The following is a 16,321-nucleotide window of genomic DNA, read 5'->3' as shown; positions in this document are numbered from 1 at the left end:
TTGCTCTTTATGCTCAACCAATGTCTTCTTAATATCCTTTATCACTTTACTCATATTTTCTTTCAATTCTTTAAATTGATTTAGGAGACTTGTGTGATTATTGTTGATTAATTGTTTAAATCCTGAATATCTTGAGGATATTTGGTCTATTCCCTTGTCTGGGTCATCTCTTCCTGTTTCCTAGTTCGCCTAGCAATTTTTTGCTGATGTCTATCTAGGCATCTGATATGTTGGTGAATTTACTCTGATGGCCAATTTCTCTTGCCTATTATTTTTTCACAGCTCTTCTTTGATATTTGGTTCAACTTATCCTAAGTCTTTAAAATTGCCCAACTTATCAAAATCATGCCAGGGCTTCACTAATGGAGCACAGACTTTCTCCCAAGGGTGGGGTAAAGAGAGCTCTAAAAGCAGTTTTGTCTATGTAATTTCCAGACCAGCGAGCAGACAGTGCTCATTGGCACATCTTTCCCCAGAGTTGTATCTCTCTTGGTTTTCCTTTGTTTTTGTCTGGCCAAAGCTGAGACTCAAAGCAGACTCCGCTCACCAAATTCACTGAAGAAAAGCCCCTGACTTCCCCTCCCTGTTCCCTTATAACCCCTGACAGGGATGAACACATCTGCTCCTCTCTCAGTCAGCTACAATGACCCAGGGGTTTTACCCCACTGAATATCTCAGGGGTGGAGGAGGGAAGCCCTTCCCAGCAGCCAGGAGATTTAGTAACTCATAGTTTGTTGTTTCAGCTTCTTCTTCTCTCTGTCCTTCACTCTCCAGGGAGTTGTAAAGCACTGTCCTGGTCTGCTGACCCCCAAAGTAGGTCTCTTGGGCAGCTTTTGTCTTTCCCTGTTGTTTCTGTGAGAGCGCTGAGGCTTATCTTCAAAATCCAATGCCATCTTCCCATAATCCCCTCATCATCCTTTTGTTAGCTATCCTGAGTGAGTGAAATGAACTGGAGAGGAGTTGGCTGCAACTCTGTTAAGATTGAGGGCTCACCCAGCATATGAATAGCCAGAAGATTTAAGTCTCAGGGACATATATTTAATGGGTATAGTGGTAATTATAGGTTCAAATAAATGGGGCAGAAAAACCATGTGTAGGAAAATTATAAATGAGTCTAACTCTGATACACTGGGGGAAATAGGTTATCATATATTCCAAGGTAAGACCCACTGATGGGGTGCTGATTTCCTAGGGTTGTCTGCCCTGTCTGCATTGTCTAGATCTCCCTTGAGCCCTCAGGAGCACCCCTACTTAAGGCACTGTTTACTGTGGCAGTCAGTAAGATCCTGCTGAGATGTTCATAAGCATAACCTCTAAACCAATTCACTTGGAAATCTCTTAGCCACAAAAACTCATTTGTCTTTAATATCTCCCCCTTTTAGTCTAAGTTTTTTTCCAAATGCATTGTTAATTGGAGCTTGGAATTAAACACTCAGTGCCAGGAAAGGTCATCCCTGGGAGTCCTGTCCCAGGTTGGGGGAAAGGTAGTGAATTCATATGCTGAGTTAGGCTTAGACTGTGGCCACATCTGAGCAATAAGGAGGCTTTATGTCCTACTAGGCTAAGTTTTGATTCACAAGTGTAAGGTTCATAAGTACAACCACCAATATCAAGGGCCTGGTGCATTGATCTGTCTTCCTTTGCTAGGCACTGCCCATGTACCCTAGAGATTCTTGATCCTCTAGGAGAGAATGTAGCAGTTCTCCCCAGGATGGGAATCAATTTTCCATCAGTTATTCTGTGGGTCTGCACCCACTGAGACAACACCCCATGACCACATGAACACATTCATATTATATAGAGGCATGCCCCAGGTGCACTCCTCCCCACACATCTCCCCATAATACCCCAGACCAGTGATCCTTGATCCTTTCCTACCACAGTTGCAATCCTTCCCCAAACAAAGCCAACAAAATAATAATAAAATAAATTTAAATATAAAAAAATAACATTTTTTTCTGCATTGTGCCTTTCATCACCGTAGATCTGTTATCTTTTATGTATATTGACAAGGTCTTCTGTATGTTTCCCCAGTGTCTTATTTTTTTTTCACTTTATTTTCTGAGAAGCTTTAGGTTATATAAAAATCACATAGAAAATATAGACGATTCCCATATACCCTAATCCCTCCCACATACACATTCTTTCCTACTAATAACATCCTACATGACTATGGTACAATTCGTGGCAAATGATGAACAAATATTGAGGCATTGCTACTAACCACTGTCAATGGTTTACATTATGGTTTACCTTTTACACCATAAACTTGTATAAATTCTAACAAAATGTATAGTGGCCTGTATCCATCATTGCAAGATCTTGCAGAACAAGTCCAATGCCCCAAAGATGCCCCATGTTCCACCCTGTCTTCCCTCTCCCTCCCCTCAGAATCTATGGTAACCACTAAGTTTCGATTTTTGAAAAATAATGTTCATAGTTACATGCATTAATTTTGAGGGCTTGATATACTACTGGTCTTTTTTCTTTTAGTAGGCACTGCTTATTATTGCCCCTCTATTTGAGAACATAGCAGGACTCCCCAGGAAGGGAGTTTAATATTTTCCTGTTTATTGTGTGTCTCCACCCACTGAGATAACACTCTATGCCAAGATGAGTACATTCATATTCCATAGAAGCATGCCCCAGGTGCACACTTCCCTCATACCCATCTTCCCCTAATGCCCTGCACCAATGACCCACCCCTGCCATATTTGAAAACAAAACATTCCCACCATTGTAGTTTCAACCACAGATCTACAAATCCCAAGAGCTCACCTGTTACCTTCTCCAGCCCTCCCCTCAGTTCCATGGATAGTCCCTCCCACCCTCCTACCCTGTTCTCCCTCACATTCTAGCACCACCAACCACACTCACATCCCCGCACCAACATCACCTCATCCACTGCCAAGCCACCCCCTTCCACCCTATCATGGGTTTTACCCTTAGTGAGCATCAGCTCACCCCACTCTACTCCCTTTCTTTCAACTGATAACCTGTGAGTCTGCTCAACAGGCTTAGGTCATGTCATTGAAGTCATGCAATATTTGTCCTTTAGTGACTGACTTCTTCACTCGACATAAGGTCTTCAAGATTCATTCATATTCTTGATGTGTCCATACCTCATTCCTTCTTACAGCTGAGTAATATTCCACTGTACAACACCAGAAGATTTCTTTTTCACCAACCATCGCAAGCAAATATTTAGTCTAATTTACAACCTATTACATTGTGATTCCTGCTCTTTTACCTTTCCCTAATCTCATGGAATCCACATAGAAAATAGAAGATTTTAAATTCAATAAAACAAGCACTGGATATTTTCATGTGCTAGGCCCTATACTAGCCACTTTGAATAAAAAATGAATATAGTTCCTGGTAAATTTGGAGATAAAAAGAAACCAAGGGTCTCACAAATGTTGGCCTCTAGTCTTCATAAGGACAAATTTTCTGCTAAGAGTAGAGGTCAGTGAGAAAAAAAAATAAATCCAAGGCAGAGAACATGAGGAAAGGAATAAAGTTTAGAACCTGCTATTAAAATAAGCCTCGCAGTGAGTATCGTGTGCTAGACAGTGGACAAATTTCTTCATGGCCATTGTCTTTTTAATCCTTAAAACAATCTTTAAATGAGAATAATTATTCTCATTTTACAGATTAAGAAACTGAGGTTCAGAAGGTCAAATGATGTGTCCAAAGTCAGACAGTCTGGTGAATTTTAGAATCAGGATACAACCCACTCTCTCTAAAGGAACTTACTAGGAAAAGGTATAGAACTACTGCATGGCACTAAGGGCCATGTTCACTTTAGCGTCTGTAAATTTACAGTGATAAGATATCTGTACAACTCGGCAATTTTTTTCCAGCAAGGTTTGGCAACCCCAGAAAAAGAATGGACAAAGCTAATTGCTGAATTCACCCACATATGACTGAGGATTTCTCTGGCTAAAGCATAATGGTGGTAAGGAAATTGAATATGCTGAAGAATCCTGTGGGCATGGATGTTAACTTAGGAAGGCGAGATAGTGCTGACAGTTGAGGGTTGATTTACTAGAAAAATTAAGATGGGCTGATAGACTACAGGATTAAATATAGACAAAGAAGTGATTGAACAGCAGTCAAGAAGTAAAAAAGACAAAATAGAAAATAGAATCAGAATGGGAATTCTAAATTAGGTTTTAAAAATAAGAGTTATGGAAGTCAAGATGGTTGATTCTTGTAACTTCCAATCCATCCTAGATTCCTTGTCTAAGTCAAGCATGGCGATCCTATTCTCCTAATAAAGGACTGGTTTAGGACTAAGCCTGTAATCTATCTTGGTGTTGTAAGGAGAACTCTGCTGGGGAGCATCTGGAAGAGGTTTTTGTTACTAAAACAAGTCAGCACAGGAAAGAGACAGTCCCTCTTCTTCCTATGGATGCTGTAGTATCTGGATGATTTTTCTGAAACTACTGTAGTCAACTTGCTACCAGTTTAAGGATGAAGGCAATATAGAGAGAAGAGAGTCCAAGGGAATTTCAGAAAAACAGAGTCTGGGCTCTGATGGGTTTTGCTGAAACTGCCTTATTTTTGAACTTCCTGAGTTGTAAATTCTCTTATCCTTTAAGTCAAATTAAACTGGGGTGTTCTATTACTTGCAGCCCAAGACAGTTTCATTGATTCAAGAGTGGTTTCTTGAATCTATTAAGTGTATTTGCACAATTGTAAATAACAACTATGGATTGAAACCTAAATATAAGATGCAGATAATGAGATTGGGCTGATCCATGGGAAGCAGATGTAGCTTAAGTAAGATTCAGTGCCTGCTTCCTATGTACAAGGCCCTGGGTTCAATCCCTGGTACCTCCTTTAAAATAAAAATTGTTTAAAAAGGTTAAAATGGCAAACAAACACCATGAGTCTTAAGAGAGGGAAAGTTTTGGAGTGAGGATGTAAGAGAAATGGTCTAAGAACAGCAATGGTTCAGGTTGCTAAAAGGCATTCTAATATGTAGTAATAAAAACAATGTATATTCACTTAATCAACAATTGAATGCTTATAAAATACCAAAATTGTGCTTTGTGCTAAGGACACAATGATAAATTTATTAGTCCACCAAAGAGGTCTGATACAAATTACCAAAAATCTGTTGGTTTTTATAAAAGGTATTTATTTGGGGTAAAAGTTTACAGTTACAAGGCCTAAAGAGTTGGAATTCAAGGTACCGTAAGAGTTACTTTCTCACCAGTCTGTTGTCATGTGATGAAGCAAGATGGTTGCCAATCTCTGTGAAGATTCAGCCTTCCTCTTTCCCTTTGGCCTCCATGGGTCCAGCTTCTTCTGATCTCAGCTACAGCCTGGAGGGCTTGTTTATTTCCAGGCCTTCTTAGCTCCTCAGAGCTCTGGTCTCTTCAGCATCAAACTATCAGGCAAATGGCTCAACTCTCCCTGGGGCTTTAGCTGTTTGAGCTTTCTCCTTTCTGTCACATGGCAGGACAGAAATGACCAAGGTCTCTCCTCTTCCATGTCTTCTCCTGTGTATCGTCTTGAGTTACTGTCTGTTTCTATCAGCCCACCAAGGGGGTGGGGACTCAGTCCTGAGTCACACCCTACTGACATGGCTGAATCAAAGCCCTAATCTTAATTTAATCAAGTAAATGTAAAACCTTTGGATTTAATACAATCAAAGGGTGTCATATCCAGTTTACAAACATAATATCCTTTTTAGAATTCATTAATAATATCAAACTGCACCAGAGAGCAAAAGCAGACATAGTCACTGCCCTAATGAAGCTTAGAGTCTAGGGAGGACATAGATATTATTCAATAACTACACAAATATAAAATTACATTAAGTAAGATTACATCTGCTACAAAAGAGATGTTTAGATATATAGGTTGGGAAGACAAAATGTACACACTTCAAGTTTATTTCCTCCCATTCCAAATGAATATAAATGCTATAAAAATAACTACAAATAAAAATGTTTTAAAATAGAGAGCTTAAGAGGAAGGGTCAAAGAGGGAGAGAGAGGGAGAGGGAAAAGGAGAGGAAGCAATATTAAGGTACGAGAAACAGAGAAGGAATTCATAGTGTTGAGTGGGAGCTGAAGTCACGAACTTGACAGAGGACCCAGACAAAATGCAGGCCCACAGGGCTGGGATTTGGTGCCCTATGAGGAAAGGAGCTGAAACTATGGGAGCCAAATGATGTGCTAAGTCAGAACTTGCTTCACTCTGTAAAACTAGGCACTGGGAAGAGTTGCTCATGTATAAACTGTGGCTAGAGGATTTCCACACACTTAAAACTGAAGAACAGAAGGTATTATTTGTCCCTGTCCTGGGACCAGAAACTTTTCTCTATATATCATATAATGCAGGGACAAGATTCAATTATCCCAGTTGTACAAAACTTAAGAGTGGGAGAAAATAAAGTAGGAGGCTTTAAATAGCCATTATGGAGAATGGGTGAATAAATTAAAAAGGCATAATAGGGACTAATTAAAGTTAGGATTATGATTTTAGAGTTGAACCACCCTGACCTATCATGTGAATTCCTCCAGCTGTACTTGGCACAGACATGAAAGGAGCAGAGAAGTGGCTAAATCCAGAATCAGAGATTTGCCATTCCAAAGTGATGAACAAAACAGAGATGCAAGGGAATACTGGCTACAAGAAGAAGTGTTTTTTTAATCATTAGCCTTAAACTCTAGATTGTATGTAAGAGGGAAATGGAAAAAAGAAGGTAGATAGATTGAGAGAAATAAAAGAAGTTAGAAGAATTATTGGATTACACATTATGAAGAGGCTGAAGAAAATTCTGATGGGAATGTTGAACAAGCAACTTTAAGGAAAGGAGATTATGAGCATAGATTGAGATTAATTAATTAGTGATTTTTTAAGTGGATCAGTTAGAAGTGTTAATTATTAACATGAAAGTGCATGGCTGAGTGGAGTGGACGAGGAGACCATGACTAATTAGGATATCAAGATGACAAGAGTTACAGGTAAAAAATTGGATACCCATGTAGCTGTTTAGGTAACTTAGAAAGATGACAGGAATAGGGATGGAGAAGGTTATTAGTCACATGCCAGTGTTTGAGATAAATGGCAGGGGAAGTGATGGGGAAAGTTGGTATATGATAGATAGCAATGGAGTAGAGGATAATAAAGCTAAACAGAGTAAGTGTCCATGGGGAGGGTTTTTACAAGATGGTGGAGAAATGGAAGTGTCAATGGTGTGCTAAGAAGACATCAGGTCTACCTTCTGATCTTAAGGTACATAGGTTTTGTGAAAATAAACAGTCACAGTCATTTATGAGGGCTTCAGATTATCTCAGGAAAGATCCAGGTTTAATTAAGGGCAAGAATATAGAGAGAATACTCAGGAAACAGATTGAGAATATGGGGGATCAATGTTGTTGGCCATGGGGCTATAGAGAGAATGGTAAATAGATTGAGAGGTGAGAGAATATAGAGGGACTAGTCCAAGGGGCAGCGAGCATGATAACTTCTTTGCTTGGTCTGTGACTGATTAAAAAGGAATGAGAAGCATGGAGGATCTAAATTCAGTGGTCTCTGAATAAGGGAGTCATCAGTCCCAGTGGTCAGAAGACTTGACCCACTTGACTGGAATGCTGGTGGATCTAGAAGCTGTGGATAAAACTAGATGAGCTTGTTGCTCAGATGTGGCCTCTATCTAAGTCAAACTCAGCAAATAAACATGCCACTTTCTTCCAATGTGGAACATGACTCCCAGGGATAAGCCTCCCTAGCACTGAGGGATAACTACCAAGCACCAACTAGTGATGCATCTAGAAAAGTACCTTGAAGCAAAAGGGGGAAATATTAAATACAAACGAGTTTTTATGGCTAAGAGATTTCAAAGTGAGTCAGGAGGTCATTATGCATGGCTCAGCAGGATCTCATTGGCTGCCACAGTAAACAGTGCCTCAAATAGGGGTGTTCCTGAGGGCTCTAGAGACATCTAGACACTATAGGCAGGGCAGACAACCCCAGGAAATCAGCACCCTGTCAGAGGGTCTTACTTTGGAATATATGCTCCCCAAAGTAACAGAGTTAAACTCATTTATAATTGCCTTACACATGGCTCTTCTGCCCCTTTGGTTTGAACCTATAACTAGCACTATACTCATTAAATAAATGTCCCAGAAACTTAAATCTTTGGTCTTTTCATATGCTGGTTGAGCCCTGAATCTCAGCAGAGCTGCAACATCTACTCTTCAGTCCATTGGACTTGCCCAGGACAACTAACAAAAGGATGATGATAGACAACACCCAACCCGAAAAAACAGAGTATCCACAACTGCAAGCAAGACAGTTCCATCCATCTGTCCCATGGGATATAACCTCCTCTCTATCAGAAACAGAGTAGGCATAAACATGCCCAAATCCTCAAGATTGAGGAATGAACAAACATAAGGGGGGAATGCAACTATGGACTAAAGTAAACATTATTATTCTAGCAATGGAAGAACTTATATCATTGGTATAAAGGCAGTGGCCACCAGAGGCTCTGAGGGGATGGTGAGGGAAGAACAGGTGTAACAGGGATCATTTTTGGGACACTGGAATTATCCTGCATGACACTGCAATGATGGATACAGGCCATTCATTATACATTTTGTTAAAACCTATAAAATTGTGCAATGCAAAGTGTAAACTATAATGTAAACTATAGACCATGGTTAGTAGCAATGCTTCAATGTGTTCATCAATTGTAACAAATGTACAACACTAATGAAAGATGTTGTTAATGGGGGAAAGTGTGGGAGGGGGACAGGGTGGAGTATTTGGGAATCCTCTATATTTTTTATCTAATGTTTATGTAATCTAAAGCTTCTTTAAAAGAAAAAACTAAAAAAAAAAAACTCGATGAGCTTCCATGTGTTGAATGAGCATCATGTGCTAAGTATTGCTTGTATTTATTTCATTTAATCCATTTATACAATAGCCCTGTGAGTTAAGTGTCATTATTCTCATTTTACAAATGAAGGAACCAAGGCTTAGAGAGACCAAGGTAGAAAGTTGGAATTTAAAATAATCAGAGGGAAGTGGACTTGGCTCAATGGATAGAGTATCCGCCTACCACTTGGGAGGTCCGTGGTTTAAATCTAGGACCTTCTTGACCCGTGTGGAGCTGGCCCACATGCAGTGCTGATGCACGCTGGGAGTGCAGTGCCACGCAAGGGTGTCCCCCGCATAAGGGAGCCCCACGCGCAGGGAGTACACCCCCATGGGGAGAGCCGCCCAGTGCAAAGGAAGGTTCAGCCTGCCCAGGAGTGGAGTTATGCACATGGAGAGCTGATGCAGCAAGATGACCCAACAAAAACAAAGAGACACAGATTCCCATGCTGCTGACAAGAATGGAAGCGGACACAGAAGAACACAGCAAATGGACACAGAGAGCAGACGACTGGGGGGGGTGGGGGGAGAAATAAATAAAAATAAATGAATCTTTTTAAAAAAATAAATAAATAAAATAATATTAACCAGAGGTTGCTACCACTGGCCCATGAACTATACATTACCAAAAATATACCTTGAATATTTTGTTTGGCATGCACGCTTTCAAAGGAAATACATACAGTTCAGCAGGGTGGTGGTGAGGAAGAATGGAGAATTATTGCTTAATGGGTGCATTGAGGTACCAAAAAAGTTGTGGTAATGGATGTTGCTGACGGTCGCATCATATTGTGAATGTAATCAATACAACTGAATTGTACGCTTGAAAGTATTTAAAATTAAAATATTTGAGTTACATGTATATTCCTACAATAGAAAGTTTTTAAAAAATGAAAAATCTGCTTCATTTCTGACCATGACAGACAGACAACCCTAACAACTATAATAAAGTGGACAACTTATATACAGCAATTGCTTTCAGGTATTGGACCACAAGCAACGTAGGATCAAGATCCTCAAAAGAAGGGAGCGCATGAGATAGACTTCACATTTTCCCTGGATTGCTGCCTGGGGGCAATTTTCAGATGACTGAGCAGAGAGGTGATGCCAAGCAGAGCATGGCAGTCTCACTGAGATAATGAGGCAGGAAGCTGAGCTTGGGAGATATTGAAGTAGCTGGAATTTGTGGAGCATGATATAAGAGAAAAAGCAGCTGCATAGAGAAGAGGTCTAGCATTCTGCATGGGGCTGCCCAGTAACCCTTTGGGTTACTGACCAAAGGGTGGACTATGTAACAGGGAAAAACTCTACAAAGTCCAGCAAAGAGTAGTTGATGCAGGTCAGAGAGCTGACTGGAGATAAGAGAGGTCATCGAGCTAAGAAATGTTTTCTCTCTGTTCCAGCCAGAATTGAGAGACTTTGCTGTGAACCCTAGACATTCAGCTGAGACTCGAGAAATATCAAGAATTAGGAACAAGGACCATGATCTTAATTAAGGGCCACACCCTAAGAATAAGGAGAGAGAGTCAAAGAACTTTTGAAGGCCTGAGGCTGAAAATTCCTACGATTGGTGGCAACTGAAACCTACAAGCCTACAAACTGAAACCGGCTAAATGTGCGTAGCAAAAATTAAAGGAAAACAAACCTAGCTACATCATAGTGAAACTACTAAAAAGAAAATTTTAAAAGCAGCTACAGAAGAAAAGACACTTTAAATACAGGAAAACAATGATACAAATATGGCTGATTTTCGACTAGAAGCAACGAAAAACAGAAGACAAATGGCATCCTTAAAATGCTAAAGGAAAAAAACATGCCTACCTAAAGATCTTTATCCAGTAAACGCATTCTTTAAAAATGAGAGTGAAATAAAGGCTGTTTTAGAGAAAGGAAAGTCAACAGAATTTGTATCCAGCAGTTCTACGCTATAAGAAATGCTAACAGATAATCTTCAGGCTGAAGAGAAATGAAACTAGAGGAAAAGTTGTTTTGACAAAAGGAGTACATAACATGGAAATGAGAAATACATTAGTAAACACAAAGGGCTAGCACTTTTTTTTCCTTTTCTTAATTTCTGTAAAAGATACCTGATGATTTAAAGCAAAAATATCTGTATCATTATTAGGACTTAAATGTAGATGTAAAATATATGATAGTGATAGCAGAAAGGGTAGGGGATAAATGGAATTATGCTGTTGTAAGATTCTTACTTTCTGTATGAAGTGATACAATATTAATTCTAAAAAGACTGTTCTAAGTTATAGATGCATATTGTAATATCTCTAGTAGCTACTAAATAATACAAAAAAGCATAGTTTAAAAAGCCAATAGAAAACATAAATTGGAATATAAAAGAATTTCAATTAACCCAATAGAAAGCAGGAAAGGAAAAGAGAAAGCAAAACCTTTATGGGACAAATAAAAAAAAAACAGAAAGTTAAATTGTAGGTTAAATCCCAACTGTATAAATAATTCATTAAATGTAAATACACACTATACTCCAACTAAAAGGCTGATATCATATAAGTGGATAAAATCAAGACTCAAAAAATACTGTCCATATGAACCACATTCTAAATATCATGACACTGAGAGGCTAAAAATAAAATGGCAACAGAAAATATTATGTGACAAAAAGAACTTAAAGATAAGAAATATTTCATAATAACGAAGGACATTTTATAATGATAAAAGTTCATTTCATAACATAGACAATCAGATGTGTATATGGTTATTAACAGATTTTTAAAATGCATGAAATAAAAATGAAAGAAATGGCAAATTCATATCGCAGTTGAAAGTTTAACAATGTTCTTTCAGTAATTAAAAGAATAACTAGCCAAAACTTCACATTAAGAAACTTTTAAAATATTACCATCCAATTTTACCTGATTAAATACTCCTTTCAACAATGCAGAATACCCATATTTTTCAAGTGTACATGGAATGTTAACCAAAATAGAATATATGCTTGGGTCATGAAATGAGTCTCAATAGATTTCAAAAGACTGAAATCTTACAGATTAAGTTGTCAGATCACAATAAAATTAATTTGAAATTGGCAATAATAACTTGACTAGAAAGTCCCCAAATATTTGGAAACTAAACAACACAGTTCAAAATAACCCACAGGTCAAATAAGAAATCACAAGTGAAATTTTAAAATATTCCAAACTGATTGAAAATGAAACACAGTATTCTAAAATGTGTGGGACACAGTTAAAGTAGAGTTAGATGGAAGCAAATAGCTTTAAACACCTGTTTAAACAAGAAAAAAAATTGAAAAAAATTCTACATTTTCACTTTAAAAAGCTATAAAAAAAGAGCAAATTAAACTCAATAAGTAAGAGAACAGAAATAATGAAGATACAGATTAAAAATGTTGCTAACATCACACTTAGGATTAAAGACTGAAAGTTTTCTCTTTAAGGTCAGGAACAAAACAAGACACCTCCTCTTACCACTTCTATTCAACATTGTGCTGAAGATCCTAGCAAGGGCACTTAGGTAAGAAAAACATTAAAAAGCATCCAGGTTGGAAAGGAAGATGTAAAACTATCTGCAGATGACATGATCTTGTATATAGAAAAATCTTAGGAATTTGCGAAACACTATGAGTAAATAAACAAGTTCAGTAACGTTGCAACACACAATATCAATATACTAAAACCAATTGTATTTTCATACACATTCAATGAACAATAAGAAAAAGAAATTTTTAAAGAATATCATTTACAATGGCATCAAAAAGAATAATATACTTGGAAATAAATTTAACAAAATAAGTTCAAGACTTGTACATTGAAAAATACAGCACCTTATTGAAAGAAAGCAAAGAAAATCTAAATAAATGGAAAGACATCTCACATACATGGACGAGAGTATTTCACATTGTTAAGATGACAATTTCCTGCCAATGGATCTACAGAGTCAATGCAATCCCTATCAATATCCCAGCTGCCTTTTTATTAGAAATTGATAAGCTAATCCTAAAATTCATATGGAAATTCAAGGGACCCAGCATAGCCAAAACATTTTTAAAAGTAGAAACAAAGTTTGAGGACTCAGACCTCCTGATTTTACAACATATTACAGGGGGGAAGCAGACATGGCTCAACTGATAGAGCATCCGTCTACCATATGGAGGGTCCAGGGTTCAATCCCCAGGACCTCCTGACCCATGTGGTGAGCTGGCCCACGTTCAGTGCTGCAGTGCACAAGGAGTGCCCTGCATGCAGCGGTGCCCCTACATAGGGTGCCCCACACACAAGTAGTGTGCCCTGTAAGGAGAGCCATCCCACGTGAAAAAAGCACAGCCTGCCCAGGAGTGGCACCACACACATGGCGAGCTGACACAGCATGAGGATGCAACAATAAAAAAAAAAGAGACACAGTTTCCCAGTGCCACCGGATAATGCAAGTGGAGGCAGAAGAAACACAGCGAATGGACACAGAGTGCAGACAACAGGGGAAGGGAAGAGAAATAAATAAAATAAATCTTTAAAAAGAAAAAACATATTACAGGGAGCTCAAGTGGTTGGGCTCCTGCCTACAACATGGAAGGTCCTGGTTTGTTTCCCAGTATCTCTTAAAGAAGACAGTGAGCTGGCATGACAGGCAGGTATGGCAAGTTGATCACACAAGAGACATAAGAAGAAAAACATAATGAGAGATACAACAAAGCAGGGAACAGAGGTGCCTCAAGCAATAGCACCACTTGCCTACATCAGAGGTCCTGGGTTCAGTTCCAGGTGCTTCCTAAAAGAAACAAGGAAGATGAACAGACACAGCAAGCGCAAATAATGAGGGGAGAAATAAATAACATATTACAAACCTATAGTAATCAAAAAAGCATGGACTCACAAGACAGACAAATAGACAAATGGAATAGAATTAAGAATTCAAAAATAGGGAAACGGACTTTGGCCCAGTGGTTAGGGCTTCCGTCTATCACATGGGAGGTCCGGGGTTCAAGCCCCGGGCCTCCTTGACCCGTGTGGAGCTGGCCCATGCGCAGTGCTGATGCGCGCAAGGAGTGCCGTGCTACACAGGGGTGTCCCCCGCGTAGGGGAACCCCACGCGCAAGGAGTGCACCCATAAGGAGAGCCGCCCAGCGCCAAAGAGGGAGCAGCCTGCCGAGGAATGGCACTGCCCACACTTCCCATGCCGCTGACGACAACAGAAGCAGACAAAGAAACAAGACACAGCAAATAGACACAGAGAACAGACAACCGGGGGAGGGGGAGGAAATTAAATAAACAAACAAATCTTTAAAAAAAAAAAAAAGAAATAGAAGTGATAAAGGTGAATTCCTACCTCACACCACATATAAAAATTAATTCAAAATGGATCAAAGACCTAAATATAAGAACCAAAACTATAAAACTTCAAAAAGAAAACATAGGGAAGCATCTCCAGGTCCTTGTGTTAGGGAATGAATTCTGAGACTTTACACCAAAATACAAGCTCTATCAACAAAAAATAGATAAATGGGGCTTCATCAAAACTTAAAACTTTTGTACATCAAAGGACTTCATCATGAAAATAAAAAGACAACCTACAGAATGGGAGAAAATATTTGGAAACCACATATCTGATATGGATTTAATATCCAGAATACATAAAAATACCCTACAACTCAACAACAAAAATGACCAGTTAAAAATGGGCAAAAGACTTGAATGAACATTTCTCCAAAGAACATATACAAATGATCAACAAGCACATGAAAAAATGCTCAACATCATTAGCCATTAGGGAAATCAAAACTAAAATGAGAAGGGAAGCGGACCTGGCCCAGTGGTTGGGCATCCGTCTACCACATGGGAGATCTGCAGTTCAAACCCCGCGCCTCCTTGACCTGTGTGGAGCTGGCCCACATGCAGTGCTGATGCGCACAAGGAGTGCCATGCCATGCAGGGGTGTCCCCACGTAGGGGAGCCCCATGTGCAAGGACTGTGCCCCATAAGGAGAGCTGCCCAGCATGAAAGGAAGTGCAGCCTGCTCAGGAATGGCGCCGCACACACGGAGAGCTGACACAACAAGATGCCGCAACAAAAAGAAACACAGATTCCCGTCCTACTGACAACAGAAGCGGACAAAAAGAAGAACACGCAGTAAATAGACACAGAGAACAGACAACTGAGGTGGGGGGGAGGGGAGAAAAATAAATAAATAAATCTTAAAAAAAAAAACTAAAATGAGAAATCATTTCACACCCACTAGAATGGCTACAATTTTTAAAAAATGGACAATTCAAGTGTTTTGGTGAGGATGTGGATAAATAGGAACACTCATTCATTGATGAGAATGTAAAATGGTGCAACCACCATGGAAAACAGTTTGGCAGTTCCTCAGAAAGTTAACTAGAATTACCATATGACTCTGCAATTCCACATCTATGTATTTACCTAAGAGAATTCAAAGTAGGGACTCGAACAGACCACTGTTCATAGCAGTATTCTTCAAATTTCCAAAAGATGGAATCAACCCAAATCTCCATCAACAGATGAAAGGATAAACAAAATGTGATATATCCACACAATGGAATAGTATTCAGCCATAAAAAGGATCAAAGTTCTGATAAAAGCAACAATATGGATGAACCTAAAAGACACCATGTTGAGTAAAATAAACCAAATAAAAAAGATAAATATTTTATGGTCTTACTGATTGGAAATAATTAGAATTTGCTAATTCATACAGTTAGAAACTAAAATACAGGTTACCAGGGGCTTGTATGGGGGTAAGGAATGGGGAGTTAATGCTTAAATTGTACAGAGTTTCTATTTGGAGTGACAAAGCTTTAGTAATGGATGGTGATGAGGTAGCACATTGTGAATGCAATTAAAACCACCAAATTTTATAATTGAATATAGTTAAAAGGGGGTAATTTTAGGTTGTATATATGCTATTAGAAAAAAAAATTTTTAAAGAACCCATAAGACTGTACAACACAAACTGTGAGCCCTAATGTAAACTATGGACTATAGTTAATAGTATAATTTTAATAATATTGTTTCATCAACTGTAACAAAAGAATCACACTAATGGAAAGTGTTAAGATAGGGAAAACTGAGTGCATGATTTTTCTGTAAAGCTACAACTTCTCTAGTTTAAAAAAAAAAGGCAAATGCCGTAACATATATATTTTTTGTTTGTTTACTTTTAAAGAAGCTTTAGATTATATAAATGTTACATCAAAAATATAGGGGTTTCCCATATACCCCACCCTTTCCTCTCCCCTACTTTCCCCCATTCACAACCTCTTTCATTACTGTGGTACATTTGTTACAATTGATGGGCACATATTAAAGTATTACTACTAACAATGGTCCATAGTTTACATTACAGCTTACGCTTTGCATCACAAAATTGTATAGGTTTTTGATAAAACGTATAATGGCCTGTATCTATAATT

At 38.7% G+C, this 16,321-nt stretch overlaps 1 protein-coding gene across 4 annotated transcripts in view; it reads right to left on the bottom strand.

Annotated features, from left to right (window-relative positions):
- Positions 1-16,321, bottom strand: part of LPAR1 (lysophosphatidic acid receptor 1) — a 410,361-nt gene that overhangs the window by 280,629 nt on the left and 113,411 nt on the right. For 2 of the 4 annotated variants that reach the window (XM_071217066.1, XM_071217070.1), the window contains one exon: positions 15,312-15,507. The exons of the other annotated variants lie outside the window; for them this stretch is intronic. The gene's annotated coding sequence lies outside the window, so the exon portion shown is untranslated. The remainder of the gene's footprint in view (positions 1-15,311; positions 15,508-16,321) is intronic. 4 annotated transcript variants of the gene reach the window in all.

This window comes from Dasypus novemcinctus, chromosome 8 (genome assembly GCF_030445035.2).
Source record: "Dasypus novemcinctus isolate mDasNov1 chromosome 8, mDasNov1.1.hap2, whole genome shotgun sequence".
Taxonomy (NCBI): domain Eukaryota; kingdom Metazoa; phylum Chordata; class Mammalia; order Cingulata; family Dasypodidae; genus Dasypus; species Dasypus novemcinctus.
Note: the sequence above shows the minus strand (reverse complement) of the source record. Positions and strands in the feature narration are given on the sequence as shown.